This window comes from Paramisgurnus dabryanus, chromosome 9, assembly GCF_030506205.2.
Source record: "Paramisgurnus dabryanus chromosome 9, PD_genome_1.1, whole genome shotgun sequence".
NCBI classification, from domain to species: Eukaryota; Metazoa; Chordata; class Actinopteri; order Cypriniformes; family Cobitidae; genus Paramisgurnus; species Paramisgurnus dabryanus.
This window is the reverse complement of record NC_133345.1, coordinates 1,884,391-1,907,115: the sequence shown is the minus strand read 5'-3', so window position 1 is coordinate 1,907,115 and position 22,725 is coordinate 1,884,391. Positions and strand designations below refer to the sequence as shown.

The window sequence follows — 22,725 nt, the reverse complement described above, 5'->3', positions numbered from 1 at the left end:
AGTGGTTTTTAAACAAGAAACAGTACTTTTTAAATCCATTGACCATTGCAATAATCGGCCCTGCTGGTGATGAAAGCATGAACAAGTTTCTCTAAGTCCTGTCTTGAGACAAAACCTCTAATTCTGGCAATATTTCTGAGATGGTAGTAAAAGCAGAATTCCTTATTATTTTTCTCTATCTCAGGCTCTACGGCATATATGTCATGATTTTATTTGTCTATTTATATGTCTATTTACAAGGACTGCCTTGGCCAAATGTTATTGTTAATTAATATTGAAGCAGTTATTTAACATAGGTCCTTTGAGTAGTGATTTGTGTAATGATCCATATATCTATTTTTATGTATATTTTTAACTTAGGAATGTGATTTTAAAGCTCATATTTGTTATTGTATGACACCTCTCATGTTATGAAAGTAAAAAATAAATGTATTTTCTGATGTCTTGCATTTCTGTTTTTAAACTGTTAATCCTTATCAAGTGCTATACATTAGAAAGTGGATATAGAGTGAAATGCACACGGTGAATAATGAACGCAGACCTTCAGTGCCGGACCTCTGACCCGCTAACCTCCATCCCGACAGCCAGCGCCTTCTCCGGATGCCATTGCGGTATCGCTTCTCGGCTTTTTGGGTAAGATCGAGTGGACACCGGGGACTACACGTTTAAATGGATTTTTGACCTTCGGCTATGGAAGCGAGGCTTGTTCCGTCCACTCCGTGCATCGACTCTGGCGCTTTCCGGGGACAAATAAGGTGAGTTTAAAATCAGAGTTTGCTTCTTTAGTGCGTGGTTGCCAGTTTGTTTGCCAGTCCGTGGTCCATAATACGTTCCGCGTTCGTGGTCTCTCCATCGCTCAGTACTTTTCTGTGTTTCTATTTTACGTAAAGCTAACACCAAAACGATTGTGGAAGGCGCTATATAGATTGTTCTCAAAGAAAAAAAAACGAGAAACAAACCCATGTGAATATGGGTCAAATTATCTAGGCGGAGCACTTCGTTCAAAGAAAAACGCAACAGAATTGTTTGCGTTGAACAAAGACAATGGTGCCTGCAGACATCGAATGTGTATTGTGGATAAAAAATGGCCAGTGGGGTGGGACAATTTTTCTTGAATTAAGTGTTTATGGGAAAAGTTCACGAATTTTTTCTTACCCTGTAGTCAGATTTATTTGCTTGTTTTAAGCATAAAATAACAGGAGAAGAAATTGTGTAGGGGGAGCAGAGGGTTTTTTTTCGTTCAAAGAAAAGCAGCGTGGCACGAATGAATGTTTGGCTGAAATGCTATCGTAATTTCCCCCTTAATTTTCCTTACAAACATGAAACCAGAGAGAAGGGTCAGTTGGCATCGAATTGCACCTTGTATTCGGTGATTGATTGAGGAAAAATATGCGTATGTGTATATATATACTTGTTTTGTTGAACAGAGACAATGGCCGCGTGCTCCAGCGTCACCTATATGCCTATTTCACAAAATGGCGGCTTTGACCGGAAGTAGGGAAAACATCGTTCAGGTTGCACCACTACGATGGCCACTCAATATAGTATGGACTGACAGCTGCTTTGTTTTCTCCTACACATGAATTTACTTGTAAAAATAACAATAACAGATATTGTCGATTGGTGTTATATTATTTTTTTAGCATTTCGTATTATCAAAATATATCATATGTTAGACAGCTTATCAATTTTAAATAAAATAACGAGACATACATAACTATTCGTGTCTGCTCCCGTTTATTGTAATGAGTGTGCACATTTGGAGAAATACTTAGACATTTTACTTCTTATTTCTTTAGACTGAATAATTATTTCTTATTAATTCCAAAGTATGCGACCCGATGATCTAATCGTGGTGTATGTGCTATTCCTCGTTTGTTTGCCTGCATCCATTGCTTTACGGCTTGCTTGTTGCGTTTAAATGCACATTTGATTTCTTTACCAGCATTGGATTTAGACCATTCAATGAGAAGAGTTAACAGCGTTTATTATGATTGATAAGCCCTCAACGGAGAATGAGGTCGGCATACATTAAAAGCCTTATTTTGTTTTTATCGTGTGCCTTCCAAAATGTATGCGACGAAACTTAAATCACGCAAAATATGAATGGTAACTAGACGTGCTTGTTGTGTGCAAGGAGTGCATTTATTTGTAAACTTTTGCTAAATCAAAATGGTTTATTTGTATTTGCTTTTTACCTGGGTTTTATCAGGTTCGCAGTCGGGACATTTTTAATCCATAGTGTATGCATAATTAATTTCAAAGAAATAAGAAGTAAAATGTGTAAGTATTCCTCAAAATGTGCTTTGGACTAAGTCCCCCGTCATCACAGCAAACGGGAGCAGACCCGAATAGGTATGGCTAGTTATTTTATTAAAAATTTCCAGCCGTCTGTAAATTTATGTTTGAAAGAAAAAAGTACATTAATATCTTACTTACTGTTTTTGTCTTGTTTTCTAGTGAATATCTGACAATGCTTAAATGGAGATACATTTACTTGGTAAGCAAAGTGGCTTAAGATATTATGTATTGTAATAGAAAATTGTTATAAAAACGTTTTGTTTTTGCTGGGAATTCTTGTATATATTTCACAGCTATATAATTAATTATAATAACGCACTTTTTGTTGATAAACATGTTAAAAAATACATTAACACATAATAATGTGGCAACAAATCAAATGTGCATTTAAATGCAACAAGCAAAAATAAATAAATAAAGCAAATGCACGGAAAAGAAACGAGGAATAAAAGAAACACCGCGATTAAAAAAATCAGATCGCATACTTTGTAAAATAATTGAAATAAATTATAAAAATCAACAGGTTTATATTTAAAACAAATAAAAAATATCTGCCAGCGGGGTAAGAAAAATAAACTTAATTCTAGTTTCAACTTAATTCAATAATAAACTCAATTTAGGTTTATTTTTCTTACCCCACTGGCAGATATTTTTACTTGTTTTAAGCCTTAACCTATTACATTTTAGAATTTATTTCAGTAAACAAGACTTAAATTCTAAGCCACTTTGCTTATTAAGTAAATGTATCTCGATTTAAGAATTATTTTTTAACTCGAAAACATTAAGAAAATACTAAGTAAACGAACAAATTGGGATGTTCAAAACACTTAAATATTTTTTTTCACTCTACCCTTCATATTACAGCTGTCGAAAAACCACAGCAACGTTGACAGACCCGGAAGCCATGATACATTAGCAGTTTTTAAAATAAGTTAAATCTAGAATCCTTATTGGTTTTAGATACTTTAAAGCAATGAATGATCTTCTTTCTTTTGAATTGATTTGGTATTATGGAGGAGCTCTGTGTCTGGTTATTGAAGATGATTTGTTCTTTGCTCCTATGTTGGCTTATTTTTTTGTTATTTCCGTTACTATATATATTTTTTTCTTTGTTTTTTCTGATTTGAGGTTATGAAAATGTTTTAATTTGTAATAAAGGTTTTTTGAAAATTCTAAATTCTCTCTATCTCTCTCTCTCTCTCTCTCTCTCTCATGAGCGTGGATCAGATCCTGCATTAAAACATGAACTTCTGATTTGCTAGCTCAACGTTCTACCTCTGGGTTATACAATGAGAACGTATAGAGTTAAATGCCCGCTAGCCTCCACCCCAAAAGCCAGCGCCTTCGCCGGCTCCCCCTTTGGCTGCGTCTATTCCGGTATCGCTTCTCGGCCTTTTGGCTAAGATCAAGTGTAGTATCTGTTCTTATCAGTTTAATGTCTGATACGTCTCCTATCCGGGGACTATATGTTAAATGGATTTTTGACCTTCGGAAATGGAAGCGGAGCTTGCTCCTTCCACTCCATGCATCAACATGGTATTGCAGTGTTTCCATGAATGGTGCGCTCCCCATCTCGGGGATAAATAAGTCAAGTATAAAAAAAAGAATTTGCTTCTTTTGTGCGTGAATGACGGTGTTTTTTCTAATCCGTGTGTTTTAAAATTGCTGTGATTTCGTTGGCTTTATTGGTTTAACGAAAAGCTTGCGTGGAAATGAACACGCTGATAAAGAAATGTTTTTGTAATGTATTTAATTAATTTCTTTACAAGTTTGCGGAGGTGATACGAGGACGAATTAAACATCCTCGACACAGCTGAAGGCGCAACAAAAGCGAACGAGACCGATTGGAATGTTAAAAACACCTGAAAACTTTTTTCACTACCCTTCATACTACAGCTGTCGAAAAACCACAGCAACGTCGACAGACCTGGAAGCATAGCTGTACTTGTTTAACTCACAACGACAACGGGTAAGTCATTGAGCCCTGTGTTTTTATTTATCCACGTTCTAAAATTGCTATGCTTTCGTTGTTTCTTGATTGCTCTGTACATTTTTTTTTGTTTCTATTCCACGTAAAGTTACTTTGTAATAACGAAACCATATATTTGAATGCGCAATTTAAATCCATTTGATTTAAATTGTTTCACATATTTCACTCTACACGGTTCAACCGGGCTGGAAACGGAATAAAAACAGGGTAGATCTCGAAGAATGTTTGGTCTCAGACGTGGCTTCGTGCGCTTTCCACCTGGTCACACACAGTAAATGAAATGTTAGTCGGACGGCCTCCGGGGGCGCCGTCGATGTGATCGGTCACAGGAAGATGCGGCCGTCTGGCCTCAAAGGGTGTCGCTCATACTTACCTGGCAGGGGAGACACCATGATCATGAAGGTGGTTCACCCAGGGCGAGGCTCAGCCATTGCACTCCGGTTGGGCTGACCCTTTGCGAATTCCCCAAATGTGGGAATCTCGACTGCAAAATTTCTGATAGTGGGGGACTGCGTTCGCGCTCTCCCCTGACCTTTGTGTTAAAAATAGATTCGCTTGTCGTTTTACGTAAAATCCAAGAGACGTCTAACCACGGCCCAAGAATACATTAGTCATCAAAAAAGCGGCTATTCAACGACTACATAACTTTTAATAGACAGCGAATAAGTGTCTAGGCTAAAACAAGGCTTAATTTGGGCTGTCAGTGAAAATCTAATAGCCGTTTGACCATTCCAAACGAATAGACTAGCCATTAAATAGAACCACAATCAAACGGCTACATGTCTAAGAGCACAAAATAATGCTTAGATGATTCTTTTACTTCCAATATAAGAGGTTCTCGGGAATGGCAATCATCCAAACTAATAAATTATAAAGGCTTTTATAAGAAAATGACAACAGTTAAACAACCTAGACAGCGTTGGGCAATACAAAATGCTAATAAATACAAGACAAATTGAAATATTGTACATGCATGTACATTAAACAAGCCAACAAATCTGCCAATGGGCTACGACAATTTTTCTTGAATTAAGTGTTTATATCTAGATTTGTTTCTTACCCCTTTGGCAGATTTATTTGCTTGTTTTAAGCCCAAATTCTGAGTTTTTTCTCCCTAAAGGCTAGGTTTATTTTCTTAGGGCATTTTGCTCATCAAAAAATGCATCTTATTTTAAGACTTTCTAGATATTTGTATAGTTAAAACAGTTCGAAATAACAAGTAAGAAATGATTTTTTGCAATGTATTCATTCATTCGCTACCCTTCATACTACAGCTGTCGAAAAACCACAGCAACGTCGACAGACCTGGAAGCGTAGCTGTATTTGTTTAACTCACAAAGACAACGGGTAAAGTATTTTCTTGATTACCTAAATGACTTGCTGTAGGAAAATAAGTTTAGGTTTAAGGGGGGAAATACAGTTTAAAGGGATATTTCAATTTATGATGATAATTCTGTCATCATTTACTCATGCATACAGGCTTACAACAACACGAGGATTAGTTTTTTTCTGAGTAACACAAAAGAAGGTATTTTGAGGAATGATGGTAAACCCACAGCAGATAGTCACCATTGACTTCCATAGTAGGAATAAAAAAATATGATGGAATTTAATAGGTACCATCAACCGTGTGCTAACCATCACTTTGCAAAATATTTTCTTCATCATTTATCACGATACTTCCAAAATATTTTTTCCTACTAAGTCAATATTTCATTATTTGCTTTACAAGCTTAAAAATGATGGTGACAGGATTCCATGGTAATCACAAACAGGTAAACAAGTAAAATAATCACTATTTACTTTTAAAAGCATTTTGAAAATTGCTTGCTTATGCTGGGAGTAAAGGTATTTCATGCAAAAGGTATTTCCTCTTTAAAAGGTAATGTATGCTTCTTTTAAAGCTGACACATTTGCCACATTAAAATAACAGAAATGTGTACTGTTTAAACTTTTTGGAGCCGGTGTGTCTGTGTTCTTGGGGCACACATCTACATGTAAAAGCAGAATTGCTTATTATTCTTCTCTATTTCTTGTATAGGTCAATTATGAGTGAAGAACCGTTCACCAAATGAAGACCGCAGCCAGGTGACGGGATCCTGTGGTAATCACAAACAGGTAAACCAGTAAAATAATCATCATTTAATGTTAAAATAATTTTGAAAATTGAAGTTCTGTGTGTTCTTATTGTACTTTATTTATTTCTGCAGGTAAGCACCATACCGTAAGCTTCATTCCCTTTATAACAGGTAAGGTTCATACTGTTTTATTCTTTTGTACTGTTTTATTCGTACTGTTTTAAATCATTCAGTAAATGCAAAGTTAAACTGATGTGTTTTTAATCTAGATTTAAAAGTGTCTACTGTTGAAGCACATCTGATCTCTTCTGAAAGCTGATAATAACTGAATGCTGAGGCACCTTGTTTTGAGTGAACCCTTGTTTTTTCTAAATGACCTGATCCTATTGATCCGAGTAATCGGTTTCATATTCGATTAGCATATCTGTCATGTATTGTAGCCATGAAGTGGTTTTTAAACAAGAAACAGTACTTTTTAAATCCATTGACCATTGCAATAATCGGCCCTGCTGGTGATGAAAGCATGAACAAGTTTCTCTAAGTCCTGTCTTGAGACAAAACCTCTAATTCTGGCAATATTTCTGAGATGGTAGTAAAAGCAGAATTCCTTATTATTTCTCTATCTCAGGCTCTACGGCATATATGTCATGATTTTATTTGTCTATTTATATGTCTATTTACAAGGACTGCCTTGGCCAAATGTTATTGTTAATTAATATTGAAGCAGTTATTTAACATAGGTCCTTTGAGTAGTGATTTGTGTAATGATCCATATATCTATTTTTATGTATATTTTTAACTTAGGAATGTGATTTTAAAGCTCATATTTGTTATTGTATGACACCTCTCATGTTATGAAAGTAAAAAATAAATGTATTTTCTGATGTCTTGCATTTCTGTTTTTAAACTGTTAATCCTTATCAAGTGCTATACATTAGAAAGTGGATATAGAGTGAAATGCACACGGTGAATAATGAACGCAGACCTTCAGTGCCGGACCTCTGACCCGCTAACCTCCATCCCGACAGCCAGCGCCTTCTCCGGATGCCATTGCGGTATCGCTTCTCGGCTTTTTGGGTAAGATCGAGTGGACACCGGGGACTACACGTTTAAATGGATTTTTGACCTTCGGCTATGGAAGCGAGGCTTGTTCCGTCCACTCCGTGCATCGACTCTGGCGCTTTCCGGGGACAAATAAGGTGAGTTTAAAATCAGAGTTTGCTTCTTTAGTGCGTGGTTGCCAGTTTGTTTGCCAGTCCGTGGTCCATAATACGTTCCGCGTTCGTGGTCTCTCCATCGCTCAGTACTTTTCTGTGTTTCTATTTTACGTAAAGCTAACACCAAGACGATTGTGGAAGGCGCTATATAGATTGTTCTCAAAGAAAAAAAAACGAGAAACAAACCCATGTGAATATGGGTCAAATTATCTAGGCGGAGCACTTCGTTCAAAGAAAAACGCAACAGAATTGTTTGCGTTGAACAAAGACAATGGTGCCTGCAGACATCGAATGTGTATTGTGGATAAAAAATGGCCAGTGGGGTGGGACAATTTTTCTTGAATTAAGTGTTTATGGGAAAAGTTCACGAATTTTTTCTTACCCTGTAGTCAGATTTATTTGCTTGTTTTAAGCATAAAATAACAGGAGAATAAATTGTGTAGGGGGAGCAGAGGGTTTTTTTTTCGTTCAAAGAAAAGCAGCGTGGCACGAATGAATGTTTGGCTGAAATGCTATCGTAATTTCCCCCTTAATTTTCCTTACAAACATGAAACCAGAGAGAAGGGTCAGTTGGCATCGAATTGCACCTTGTATTCGGTGATTGATTGAGGAAAAATATGCGTATGTGTATATATATACTTGTTTTGTTGAACAGAGACAATGGCCGCGTGCTCCAGCGTCACCTATATGCCTATTTCACAAAATGGCGGCTTTGACCGGAAGTAGGGAAAACATCGTTCAGGTTGCACCACTACGATGGCCACTCAATATAGTATGGACTGACAGCTGCTTTGTTTTCTCCTACACATGAATTTACTTGTAAAAATAACAATAACAGATATTGTCGATTGGTGTTATATTATTTTTTTAGCATTTCGTATTATCAAAATATATCATATGTTAGACAGCTTATCAATTTTAAATAAAATAACGAGACATACATAACTATTCGTGTCTGCTCCCGTTTATTGTAATGAGTGTGCACATTTGGAGAAATACTTAGACATTTTACTTCTTATTTCTTTAGACTGAATAATTATTTCTTATTAATTCCAAAGTATGCGACCCGATGATCTAATCGTGGTGTATGTGCTATTCCTCGTTTGTTTGCCTGCATCCATTGCTTTACGGCTTGCTTGTTGCGTTTAAATGCACATTTGATTTCTTTACCAGCATTGGATTTAGACCATTCAATGAGAAGAGTTAACAGCGTTTATTATGATTGATAAGCCCTCAACGGAGAATGAGGTCGGCATACATTAAAAGCCTTATTTTGTTTTTATCGTGTGCCTTCCAAAATGTATGCGACGAAACTTAAATCACGCAAAATATGAATGGTAACTAGACGTGCTTGTTGTGTGCAAGGAGTGCATTTATTTGTAAACTTTTGCTAAATCAAAATGGTTTATTTGTATTTGCTTTTTACCTGGGTTTTATCAGGTTCGCAGTCGGGACATTTTTAATCCATAGTGTATGCATAATTAATTTCAAAGAAATAAGAAGTAAAATGTGTAAGTATTCCTCAAAATGTGCTTTGGACTAAGTCCCCCGTCATCACAGCAAACGGGAGCAGACCCGAATAGGTATGGCTAGTTATTTTATTAAAAATTTCCAGCCGTCTGTAAATTTATGTTTGAAAGAAAAAAGTAAATTAATATCTTACTTACTGTTTTTGTCTTGTTTTCTAGTGAATATCTGACAATGCTTAAATGGAGATACATTTACTTGGTAAGCAAAGTGGCTTAAGATATTATGTATTGTAATAGAAAATTGTTATAAAAACGTTTTGTTTTTGCTGGGAATTCTTGTATATATTTCACAGCTATATAATTAATTATAATAACGCACTTTTTGTTGATAAACATGTTAAAAAATACATTAACACATAATAATGTGGCAACAAATCAAATGTGCATTTAAATGCAACAAGCAAAAATAAATAAATAAAGCAAATGCACGGAAAAGAAACGAGGAATAAAAGAAACACCGCGATTAAAAAAATCAGATCGCATACTTTGTAAAATAATTGAAATAAATTATAAAAATCAACAGGTTTATATTTAAAACAAATAAAAAATATCTGCCAGCGGGGTAAGAAAAATAAACTTAATTCTAGTTTCAACTTAATTCAATAATAAACTCAATTTAGGTTTATTTTTCTTACCCCACTGGCAGATATTTTTACTTGTTTTAAGCCTTAACCTATTACATTTTAGAATTTATTTCAGTAAACAAGACTTAAATTCTAAGCCACTTTGCTTATTAAGTAAATGTATCTCGATTTAAGAATTATTTTTTAACTCGAAAACATTAAGAAAATACTAAGTAAACGAACAAATTGGGATGTTCAAAACACTTAAATATTTTTTTTCACTCTACCCTTCATATTACAGCTGTCGAAAAACCACAGCAACGTTGACAGACCCGGAAGCCATGATACATTAGCAGTTTTTAAAATAAGTTAAATCTAGAATCCTTATTGGTTTTAGATACTTTAAAGCAATGAATGATCTTCTTTCTTTTGAATTGATTTGGTATTATGGAGGAGCTCTGTGTCTGGTTATTGAAGATGATTTGTTCTTTGCTCCTATGTTGGCTTATTTTTTTGTTATTTCCGTTACTATATATATTTTTTTCTTTGTTTTTTCTGATTTGAGGTTATGAAAATGTTTTAATTTGTAATAAAGGTTTTTTGAAAATTCTAAATTCTCTCTATCTCTCTCTCTCTCTCTCTCTCTCTCATGAGCGTGGATCAGATCCTGCATTAAAACATGAACTTCTGATTTGCTAGCTCAACGTTCTACCTCTGGGTTATACAATGAGAACGTATAGAGTTAAATGCCCGCTAGCCTCCACCCCAAAAGCCAGCGCCTTCGCCGGCTCCCCCTTTGGCTGCGTCTATTCCGGTATCGCTTCTCGGCCTTTTGGCTAAGATCAAGTGTAGTATCTGTTCTTATCAGTTTAATGTCTGATACGTCTCCTATCCGGGGACTATATGTTAAATGGATTTTTGACCTTCGGAAATGGAAGCGGAGCTTGCTCCTTCCACTCCATGCATCAACATGGTATTGCAGTGTTTCCATGAATGGTGCGCTCCCCATCTCGGGGATAAATAAGTCAAGTATAAAAAAAAGAATTTGCTTCTTTTGTGCGTGAATGACGGTGTTTTTTCTAATCCGTGTGTTTTAAAATTGCTGTGATTTCGTTGGCTTTATTGGTTTAACGAAAAGCTTGCGTGGAAATGAACACGCTGATAAAGAAATGTTTTTGTAATGTATTTAATTAATTTCTTTACAAGTTTGCGGAGGTGATACGAGGACGAATTAAACATCCTCGACACAGCTGAAGGCGCAACAAAAGCGAACGAGACCGATTGGAATGTTAAAAACACCTGAAAACTTTTTTCACTACCCTTCATACTACAGCTGTCGAAAAACCACAGCAACGTCGACAGACCTGGAAGCATAGCTGTACTTGTTTAACTCACAACGACAACGGGTAAGTCATTGAGCCCTGTGTTTTTATTTATCCACGTTCTAAAATTGCTATGCTTTCGTTGTTTCTTGATTGCTCTGTACATTGTTTTTTGTTTCTATTCCACGTAAAGTTACTTTGTAATAACGAAACCATATATTTGAATGCGCAATTTAAATCCATTTGATTTAAATTGTTTCACATATTTCACTCTACACGGTTCAACCGGGCTGGAAACGGAATAAAAACAGGGTAGATCTCGAAGAATGTTTGGTCTCAGACGTGGCTTCGTGCGCTTTCCACCTGGTCACACACAGTAAATGAAATGTTAGTCGGACGGCCTCCGGGGGCGCCGTCGATGTGATCGGTCACAGGAAGATGCGGCCGTCTGGCCTCAAAGGGTGTCGCTCATACTTACCTGGCAGGGGAGACACCATGATCATGAAGGTGGTTCACCCAGGGCGAGGCTCAGCCATTGCACTCCGGTTGGGCTGACCCTTTGCGAATTCCCCAAATGTGGGAATCTCGACTGCAAAATTTCTGATAGTGGGGGACTGCGTTCGCGCTCTCCCCTGACCTTTGTGTTAAAAATAGATTCGCTTGTCGTTTTACGTAAAATCCAAGAGACATCTAACCACGGCCCAAGAATACATTAGTCATCAAAAAAGCGGCTATTCAACGACTACATAACTTTTAATAGACAGCGAATAAGTGTCTAGGCTAAAACAAGGCTTAATTTGGGCTGTCAGTGAAAATCTAATAGCCGTTTGACCATTCCAAACGAATAGACTAGCCATTAAATAGAACCACAATCAAACGGCTACATGTCTAAGAGCACAAAATAATGCTTAGATGATTCTTTTACTTCCAATATAAGAGGTTCTCGGGAATGGCAATCATCCAAACTAATAAATTATAAAGGCTTTTATAAGAAAATGACAACAGTTAAACAACCTAGACAGCGTTGGGCAATACAAAATGCTAATAAATACAAGACAAATTGAAATATTGTACATGCATGTACATTAAACAAGCCAACAAATCTGCCAATGGGCTACGACAATTTTTCTTGAATTAAGTGTTTATATCTAGATTTGTTTCTTACCCCTTTGGCAGATTTATTTGCTTGTTTTAAGCCCAAATTCTGAGTTTTTTCTCCCTAAAGGCTAGGTTTATTTTCTTAGGGCATTTTGCTCATCAAAAAATGCATCTTATTTTAAGACTTTCTAGATATTTGTATAGTTAAAACAGTTCGAAATAACAAGTAAGAAATGATTTTTTGCAATGTATTCATTCATTCGCTACCCTTCATACTACAGCTGTCGAAAAACCACAGCAACGTCGACAGACCTGGAAGCGTAGCTGTATTTGTTTAACTCACAAAGACAACGGGTAAAGTATTTTCTTGATTACCTAAATGACTTGCTGTAGGAAAATAAGTTTAGGTTTAAGGGGGGAAATACAGTTTAAAGGGATATTTCAATTTATGATGATAATTCTGTCATCATTTACTCATGCATACAGGCTTACAACAACACGAGGATTAGTTTTTTTCTGAGTAACACAAAAGAAGGTATTTTGAGGAATGATGGTAAACCCACAGCAGATAGTCACCATTGACTTCCATAGTAGGAATAAAAAAATATGATGGAATTTAATAGGTACCATCAACCGTGTGCTAACCATCACTTTGCAAAATATTTTCTTCATCATTTATCACGATACTTCCAAAATATTTTTTCCTACTAAGTCAATATTTCATTATTTGCTTTACAAGCTTAAAAATGATGGTGACAGGATTCCATGGTAATCACAAACAGGTAAACAAGTAAAATAATCACTATTTACTTTTAAAAGCATTTTGAAAATTGCTTGCTTATGCTGGGAGTAAAGGTATTTCATGCAAAAGGTATTTCCTCTTTAAAAGGTAATGTATGCTTCTTTTAAAGCTGACACATTTGCCACATTAAAATAACAGAAATGTGTACTGTTTAAACTTTTTGGAGCCGGTGTGTCTGTGTTCTTGGGGCACACATCTACATGTAAAAGCAGAATTGCTTATTATTCTTCTCTATTTCTTGTATAGGTCAATTATGAGTGAAGAACCGTTCACCAAATGAAGACCGCAGCCAGGTGACGGGATCCTGTGGTAATCACAAACAGGTAAACCAGTAAAATAATCATCATTTAATGTTAAAATAATTTTGAAAATTGAAGTTCTGTGTGTTCTTATTGTACTTTATTTATTTCTGCAGGTAAGCACCATACCGTAAGCTTCATTCCCTTTATAACAGGTAAGGTTCATACTGTTTTATTCTTTTGTACTGTTTTATTCGTACTGTTTTAAATCATTCAGTAAATGCAAAGTTAAACTGATGTGTTTTTAATCTAGATTTAAAAGTGTCTACTGTTGAAGCACATCTGATCTCTTCTGAAAGCTGATAATAACTGAATGCTGAGGCACCTTGTTTTGAGTGAACCCTTGTTTTTTCTAAATGACCTGATCCTATTGATCCGAGTAATCGGTTTCATATTCGATTAGCATATCTGTCATGTATTGTAGCCATGAAGTGGTTTTTAAACAAGAAACAGTACTTTTTAAATCCATTGACCATTGCAATAATCGGCCCTGCTGGTGATGAAAGCATGAACAAGTTTCTCTAAGTCCTGTCTTGAGACAAAACCTCTAATTCTGGCAATATTTCTGAGATGGTAGTAAAAGCAGAATTCCTTATTATTTTTCTCTATCTCAGGCTCTACGGCATATATGTCATGATTTTATTTGTCTATTTATATGTCTATTTACAAGGACTGCCTTGGCCAAATGTTATTGTTAATTAATATTGAAGCAGTTATTTAACATAGGTCCTTTGAGTAGTGATTTGTGTAATGATCCATATATCTATTTTTATGTATATTTTTAACTTAGGAATGTGATTTTAAAGCTCATATTTGTTATTGTATGACACCTCTCATGTTATGAAAGTAAAAAATAAATGTATTTTCTGATGTCTTGCATTTCTGTTTTTAAACTGTTAATCCTTATCAAGTGCTATACATTAGAAAGTGGATATAGAGTGAAATGCACACGGTGAATAATGAACGCAGACCTTCAGTGCCGGACCTCTGACCCGCTAACCTCCATCCCGACAGCCAGCGCCTTCTCCGGATGCCATTGCGGTATCGCTTCTCGGCTTTTTGGGTAAGATCGAGTGGACACCGGGGACTACACGTTTAAATGGATTTTTGACCTTCGGCTATGGAAGCGAGGCTTGTTCCGTCCACTCCGTGCATCGACTCTGGCGCTTTCCGGGGACAAATAAGGTGAGTTTAAAATCAGAGTTTGCTTCTTTAGTGCGTGGTTGCCAGTTTGTTTGCCAGTCCGTGGTCCATAATACGTTCCGCGTTCGTGGTCTCTCCATCGCTCAGTACTTTTCTGTGTTTCTATTTTACGTAAAGCTAACACCAAAACGATTGTGGAAGGCGCTATATAGATTGTTCTCAAAGAAAAAAAAACGAGAAACAAACCCATGTGAATATGGGTCAAATTATCTAGGCGGAGCACTTCGTTCAAAGAAAAACGCAACAGAATTGTTTGCGTTGAACAAAGACAATGGTGCCTGCAGACATCGAATGTGTATTGTGGATAAAAAATGGCCAGTGGGGTGGGACAATTTTTCTTGAATTAAGTGTTTATGGGAAAAGTTCACGAATTTTTTCTTACCCTGTAGTCAGATTTATTTGCTTGTTTTAAGCATAAAATAACAGGAGAAGAAATTGTGTAGGGGGAGCAGAGGGTTTTTTTTCGTTCAAAGAAAAGCAGCGTGGCACGAATGAATGTTTGGCTGAAATGCTATCGTAATTTCCCCCTTAATTTTCCTTACAAACATGAAACCAGAGAGAAGGGTCAGTTGGCATCGAATTGCACCTTGTATTCGGTGATTGATTGAGGAAAAATATGCGTATGTGTATATATATACTTGTTTTGTTGAACAGAGACAATGGCCGCGTGCTCCAGCGTCACCTATATGCCTATTTCACAAAATGGCGGCTTTGACCGGAAGTAGGGAAAACATCGTTCAGGTTGCACCACTACGATGGCCACTCAATATAGTATGGACTGACAGCTGCTTTGTTTTCTCCTACACATGAATTTACTTGTAAAAATAACAATAACAGATATTGTCGATTGGTGTTATATTATTTTTTTAGCATTTCGTATTATCAAAATATATCATATGTTAGACAGCTTATCAATTTTAAATAAAATAACGAGACATACATAACTATTCGTGTCTGCTCCCGTTTATTGTAATGAGTGTGCACATTTGGAGAAATACTTAGACATTTTACTTCTTATTTCTTTAGACTGAATAATTATTTCTTATTAATTCCAAAGTATGCGACCCGATGATCTAATCGTGGTGTATGTGCTATTCCTCGTTTGTTTGCCTGCATCCATTGCTTTACGGCTTGCTTGTTGCGTTTAAATGCACATTTGATTTCTTTACCAGCATTGGATTTAGACCATTCAATGAGAAGAGTTAACAGCGTTTATTATGATTGATAAGCCCTCAACGGAGAATGAGGTCGGCATACATTAAAAGCCTTATTTTGTTTTTATCGTGTGCCTTCCAAAATGTATGCGACGAAACTTAAATCACGCAAAATATGAATGGTAACTAGACGTGCTTGTTGTGTGCAAGGAGTGCATTTATTTGTAAACTTTTGCTAAATCAAAATGGTTTATTTGTATTTGCTTTTTACCTGGGTTTTATCAGGTTCGCAGTCGGGACATTTTTAATCCATAGTGTATGCATAATTAATTTCAAAGAAATAAGAAGTAAAATGTGTAAGTATTCCTCAAAATGTGCTTTGGACTAAGTCCCCCGTCATCACAGCAAACGGGAGCAGACCCGAATAGGTATGGCTAGTTATTTTATTAAAAATTTCCAGCCGTCTGTAAATTTATGTTTGAAAGAAAAAAGTAAATTAATATCTTACTTACTGTTTTTGTCTTGTTTTCTAGTGAATATCTGACAATGCTTAAATGGAGATACATTTACTTGGTAAGCAAAGTGGCTTAAGATATTATGTATTGTAATAGAAAATTGTTATAAAAACGTTTTGTTTTTGCTGGGAATTCTTGTATATATTTCACAGCTATATAATTAATTATAATAACGCACTTTTTGTTGATAAACATGTTAAAAAATACATTAACACATAATAATGTGGCAACAAATCAAATGTGCATTTAAATGCAACAAGCAAAAATAAATAAATAAAGCAAATGCACGGAAAAGAAACGAGGAATAAAAGAAACACCGCGATTAAAAAAATCAGATCGCATACTTTGTAAAATAATTGAAATAAATTATAAAAATCAACAGGTTTATATTTAAAACAAATAAAAAATATCTGCCAGCGGGGTAAGAAAAATAAACTTAATTCTAGTTTCAACTTAATTCAATAATAAACTCAATTTAGGTTTATTTTTCTTACCCCACTGGCAGATATTTTTACTTGTTTTAAGCCTTAACCTATTACATTTTAGAATTTATTTCAGTAAACAAGACTTAAATTCTAAGCCACTTTGCTTATTAAGTAAATGTATCTCGATTTAAGAATTATTTTTTAACTCGAAAACATTAAGAAAATACTAAGTAAACGAACAAATTGGGATGTTCAAAACACTTAAATATTTTTTTTCACTCTACCCTTCATATTACAGCTGTCGAAAAACCACAGCAACGTTGACAGACCCGGAAGCCATGATACATTAGCAGTTTTTAAAATAAGTTAAATCTAGAATCCTTATTGGTTTTAGATACTTTAAAGCAATGAATGATCTTCTTTCTTTTGAATTGATTTGGTATTATGGAGGAGCTCTGTGTCTGGTTATTGAAGATGATTTGTTCTTTGCTCCTATGTTGGCTTATTTTTTTGTTATTTCCGTTACTATATATATTTTTTTCTTTGTTTTTTCTGATTTGAGGTTATGAAAATGTTTTAATTTGTAATAAAGGTTTTTTGAAAATTCTAAATTCTCTCTATCTCTCTCTCTCTCTCTCTCTCTCTCTCTCATGAGCGTGGATCAGATCCTGCATTAAAACATGAACTTCTGATTTGCTAGCTCAACGTTCTACCTCTGGGTTATACAATGAGAACGTATAGAGTTAAATGCCCGCTAGCCTCCACCCCAAAAGCCAGCGCCTTCGCCGGCTCCCCCTTTGGCTGCGTCTATTCCGGTATCGCTTCTCGGCCTTTTGGCTAAGATCAAGTGTAGTATCTGTTCTTATCAGTTTAATGTCTGATACGTCTCCTATCCGGGGACTATATGTTAAATGGATTTTTGACCTTCGGAAATGGAAGCGGAGCTTGCTCCTTCCACTCCATGCATCAACATGGTATTGCAGTGTTTCCATGAATGGTGCGCTCCCCATCTCGGGGATAAATAAGTCAAGTATAAAAAAAAGAATTTGCTTCTTTTGTGCGTGAATGACGGTGTTTTTTCTAATCCGTGTGTTTTAAAATTGCTGTGATTTCGTTGGCTTTATTGGTTTAACGAAAAGCTTGCGTGGAAATGAACACGCTGATAAAGAAATGTTTTTGTAATGTATTTAATTAATTTCTTTACAAGTTTGCGGAGGTGATACGAGGACGAATTAAACATCCTCGACACAGCTGAAGGCGCAACAAAAGCGAACGAGACCGATTGGAATGTTAAAAACACCTGAAAACTTTTTTCACTACCCTTCATACTACAGCTGTCGAAAAACCACAGCAACGTCGACAGACCTGGAAGCATAGCTGTACTTGTTTAACTCACAACGACAACGGGTAAGTCATTGAGCCCTGTGTTTTTATTTATCCACGTTCTAAAATTGCTATGCTTTCGTTGTTTCTTGATTGCTCTGTACATTTTTTTTTGTTTCTATTCCACGTAAAGTTACTTTGTAATAACGAAACCATATATTTGAATGCGCAATTTAAATCCATTTGATTTAAATTGTTTCACATATTTCACTCTACACGGTTCAACCGGGCTGGAAACGGAATAAAAACAGGGTAGATCTCGAAGAATGTTTGGTCTCAGACGTGGCTTCGTGCGCTTTCCACCTGGTCACACACAGTAAATGAAATGTTAGTCGGACGGCCTCCGGGGGCGCCGTCGATGTGATCGGTCACAGGAAGATGCGGCCGTCTGGCCTCAAAGGGTGTCGCTCATACTTACCTGGCAGGGGAGACACCATGATCATGAAGGTGGTTCACCCAGGGCGAGGCTCAGCCATTGCACTCCGGTTGGGCTGACCCTTTGCGAATTCCCCAAATGTGGGAATCTCGACTGCAAAATTTCTGATAGTGGGGGACTGCGTTCGCGCTCTCCCCTGACCTTTGTGTTAAAAATAGATTCGCTTGTCGTTTTACGTAAAATCCAAGAGACATCTAACCACGGCCCAAGAATACATTAGTCATCAAAAAAGCGGCTATTCAACGACTACATAACTTTTAATAGACAGCGAATAAGTGTCTAGGCTAAAACAAGGCTTAATTTGGGCTGTCAGTGAAAATCTAATAGCCGTTTGACCATTCCAAACGAATAGACTAGCCATTAAATAGAACCACAATCAAACGGCTACATGTCTAAGAGCACAAAATAATGCTTAGATGATTCTTTTACTTCCAATATAAGAGGTTCTCGGGAATGGCAATCATCCAAACTAATAAATTATAAAGGCTTTTATAAGAAAATGACAACAGTTAAACAACCTAGACAGCGTTGGGCAATACAAAATGCTAATAAATACAAGACAAATTGAAATATTGTACATGCATGTACATTAAACAAGCCAACAAATCTGCCAATGGGCTACGACAATTTTTCTTGAATTAAGTGTTTATATCTAGATTTGTTTCTTACCCCTTTGGCAGATTTATTTGCTTGTTTTAAGCCCAAATTCTGAGTTTTTTCTCCCTAAAGGCTAGGTTTATTTTCTTAGGGCATTTTGCTCATCAAAAAATGCATCTTATTTTAAGACTTTCTAGATATTTGTATAGTTAAAACAGTTCGAAATAACAAGTAAGAAATGATTTTTTGCAATGTATTCATTCATTCGCTACCCTTCAGACTACAGCTGTCGAAAAACCACAGCAACGTCGACAGACCTGGAAGCGTAGCTGTATTTGTTTAACTCACAAAGACAACGGGTAAAGTATTTTCTTGATTACCTAAATGACTTGCTGTAGGAAAATAAGTTTAGGTTTAAGGGGGGAAATACAGTTTAAAGGGATATTTCAATTTATGATGATAATTCTGTCATCATTTACTCATGCATACAGGCTTACAACAACACGAGGATTAGTTTTTTTCTGAGTAACACAAAAGAAGGTATTTTGAGGAATGATGGTAAACCCACAGCAGATAGTCACCATTGACTTCCATAGTAGGAATAAAAAAATATGATGGAATTTAATAGGTACCATCAACCGTGTGCTAACCATCACTTTGCAAAATATTTTCTTCATCATTTATCACGATACTTCCAAAATATTTTTTCCTACTAAGTCAATATTTCATTATTTGCTTTACAAGCTTAAAAATGATGGTGACAGGATTCCATGGTAATCACAAACAGGTAAACAAGTAAAATAATCACTATTTACTTTTAAAGGCATTTTGAAAATTGCTTGCTTATGCTGGGAGTAAAGGTATTTCATGCAAAAGGTATTTCCTCTTTAAAAGGTAATGTATGCTTCTTTTAAAGCTGACACATTTGCCACATTAAAATAACAGAAATGTGTACTGTTTAAACTTTTTGGAGCCGGTGTGTCTGTGTTCTTGGGGCACACATCTACATGTAAAAGCAGAATTGCTTATTATTCTTCTCTATTTCTTGTATAGGTCAATTATGAGTGAAGAACCGTTCACCAAATGAAGACCGCAGCCAGGTGACGGGATCCTGTGGTAATCACAAACAGGTAAACCAGTAAAATAATCATCATTTAATGTTAAAATAATTTTGAAAATTGAAGTTCTGTGTGTTCTTATTGTACTTTATTTATTTCTGCAGGTAAGCACCATACCGTAAGCTTCATTCCCTTTATAACAGGTAAGGTTCATACTGTTTTATTCTTTTGTACTGTTTTATTCGTACTGTTTTAAATCATTCAGTAAATGCAAAGTTAAACTGATGTGTTTTTAATCTAGATTTAAAAGTGTCTACTGTTGAAGCACATCTGATCTCTTCTGAAAGCTGATAATAACTGAATGCTGAGGCACCTTGTTTTGAGTGAACCCTTGTTTTTTCTAAATGACCTGATCCTATTGATCCGAGTAATCGGTTTCATATTCGATTAGCATATCTGTCATGTATTGTAGCCATGAAGTGGTTTTTAAACAAGAAACAGTACTTTTTAAATCCATTGACCATTGCAATAATCGGCCCTGCTGGTGATGAAAGCATGAACAAGTTTCTCTAAGTCCTGTCTTGAGACAAAACCTCTAATTCTGGCAATATTTCTGAGATGGTAGTAAAAGCAGAATTCCTTATTATTTTTCTCTATCTCAGGCTCTACGGCATATATGTCATGATTTTATTTGTCTATTTATATGTCTATTTACAAGGACTGCCTTGGCCAAATGTTATTGTTAATTAATATTGAAGCAGTTATTTAACATAGGTCCTTTGAGTAGTGATTTGTGTAATGATCCATATATCTATTTTTATGTATATTTTTAACTTAGGAATGTGATTTTAAAGCTCATATTTGTTATTGTATGACACCTCTCATGTTATGAAAGTAAAAAATAAATGTATTTTCTGATGTCTTGCATTTCTGTTTTTAAACTGTTAATCCTTATCAAGTGCTATACATTAGAAAGTGGATATAGAGTGAAATGCACACGGTGAATAATGAACGCAGACCTTCAGTGCCGGACCTCTGACCCGCTAACCTCCATCCCGACAGCCAGCGCCTTCTCCGGATGCCATTGCGGTATCGCTTCTCGGCTTTTTGGGTAAGATCGAGTGGACACCGGGGACTACACGTTTAAATGGATTTTTGACCTTCGGCTATGGAAGCGAGGCTTGTTCCGTCCACTCCGTGCATCGACTCTGGCGCTTTCCGGGGACAAATAAGGTGAGTTTAAAATCAGAGTTTGCTTCTTTAGTGCGTGGTTGCCAGTTTGTTTGCCAGTCCGTGGTCCATAATACGTTCCGCGTTCGTGGTCTCTCCATCGCTCAGTACTTTTCTGTGTTTCTATTTTACGTAAAGCTAACACCAAAACGATTGTGGAAGGCGCTATATAGATTGTTCTCAAAGAAAAAAAAACGAGAAACAAACCCATGTGAATATGGGTCAAATTATCTAGGCGGAGCACTTCGTTCAAAGAAAAACGCAACAGAATTGTTTGCGTTGAACAAAGACAATGGTGCCTGCAGACATCGAATGTGTATTGTGGATAAAAAATGGCCAGTGGGGTGGGACAATTTTTCTTGAATTAAGTGTTTATGGGAAAAGTTCACGAATTTTTTCTTACCCTGTAGTCAGATTTATTTGCTTGTTTTAAGCATAAAATAACAGGAGAAGAAATTGTGTAGGGGGAGCAGAGGGTTTTTTTTCGTTCAAAGAAAAGCAGCGTGGCACGAATGAATGTTTGGCTGAAATGCTATCGTAATTTCCCCCTTAATTTTCCTTACAAACATGAAACCAGAGAGAAGGGTCAGTTGGCATCGAATTGCACCTTGTATTCGGTGATTGATTGAGGAAAAATATGCGTATGTGTATATATATACTTGTTTTGTTGAACAGAGACAATGGCCGCGTGCTCCAGCGTCACCTATATGCCTATTTCACAAAATGGCGGCTTTGACCGGAAGTAGGGAAAACATCGTTCAGGTTGCACCACTACGATGGCCACTCAATATAGTATGGACTGACAGCTGCTTTGTTTTCTCCTACACATGAATTTACTTGTAAAAATAACAATAACAGATATTGTCGATTGGTGTTATAATATTTTTTTAGCATTTCGTATTATCAAAATATATCATATGTTAGACAGCTTATCAATTTTAAATAAAATAACGAGACATACATAACTATTCGTGTCTGCTCCCGTTTATTGTAATGAGTGTGCACATTTGGAGAAATACTTAGACATTTTACTTCTTATTTCTTTAGACTGAATAATTATTTCTTATTAATTCCAAAGTATGCGACCCGATGATCTAATCGTGGTGTATGTGCTATTCCTCGTTTGTTTGCCTGCATCCATTGCTTTACGGCTTGCTTGTTGCGTTTAAATGCACATTTGATTTCTTTACCAGCATTGGATTTAGACCATTCAATGAGAAGAGTTAACAGCGTTTATTATGATTGATAAGCCCTCAACGGAGAATGAGGTCGGCATACATTAAAAGCCTTATTTTGTTTTTATCGTGTGCCTTCCAAAATGTATGCGACGAAACTTAAATCACGCAAAATATGAATGGTAACTAGACGTGCTTGTTGTGTGCAAGGAGTGCATTTATTTGTAAACTTTTGCTAAATCAAAATGGTTTATTTGTATTTGCTTTTTACCTGGGTGATGCACTCCATGCATCAACATGGTATTGCAGTGTTTCCATGAATGGTGCGCTCCCCATCTCGGGGATAAATA

The 22,725-nt window shown here is 36.1% G+C and overlaps 6 non-coding genes across 6 annotated transcripts; all 6 read left to right on the top strand.

Annotated features, from left to right (window-relative positions):
• The first annotated feature begins 3,680 nt into the window (after window positions 1-3,680).
• LOC135764422 (U2 spliceosomal RNA) lies at window positions 3,681-3,871 on the top strand. The gene has a single exon (XR_010539970.1). It is a non-coding gene; the product is annotated as a U2 spliceosomal RNA (small nuclear RNA).
• A 785-nt stretch (window positions 3,872-4,656) lies between these two features.
• LOC135764565 (U1 spliceosomal RNA) lies at window positions 4,657-4,821 on the top strand. Its single transcript, XR_010540093.1, has one exon. It is a non-coding gene; the product is annotated as a U1 spliceosomal RNA (small nuclear RNA).
• A 5,673-nt stretch (window positions 4,822-10,494) lies between these two features.
• Window positions 10,495-10,685, top strand: LOC135764421 (U2 spliceosomal RNA). The gene has a single exon (XR_010539969.1). It is a non-coding gene; the product is annotated as a U2 spliceosomal RNA (small nuclear RNA).
• A 785-nt stretch (window positions 10,686-11,470) lies between these two features.
• On the top strand, window positions 11,471-11,635 carry LOC135764564 (U1 spliceosomal RNA). Its single transcript, XR_010540092.1, has one exon. It is a non-coding gene; the product is annotated as a U1 spliceosomal RNA (small nuclear RNA).
• Window positions 11,636-17,313: 5,678 nt separating this feature from the next.
• On the top strand, window positions 17,314-17,504 carry LOC135764420 (U2 spliceosomal RNA). Its single transcript, XR_010539968.1, has one exon. It is a non-coding gene; the product is annotated as a U2 spliceosomal RNA (small nuclear RNA).
• A 785-nt stretch (window positions 17,505-18,289) lies between these two features.
• LOC135764554 (U1 spliceosomal RNA) lies at window positions 18,290-18,454 on the top strand. Its single transcript, XR_010540089.1, has one exon. It is a non-coding gene; the product is annotated as a U1 spliceosomal RNA (small nuclear RNA).
• The last annotated feature ends 4,271 nt before the right edge of the window (window positions 18,455-22,725 follow it).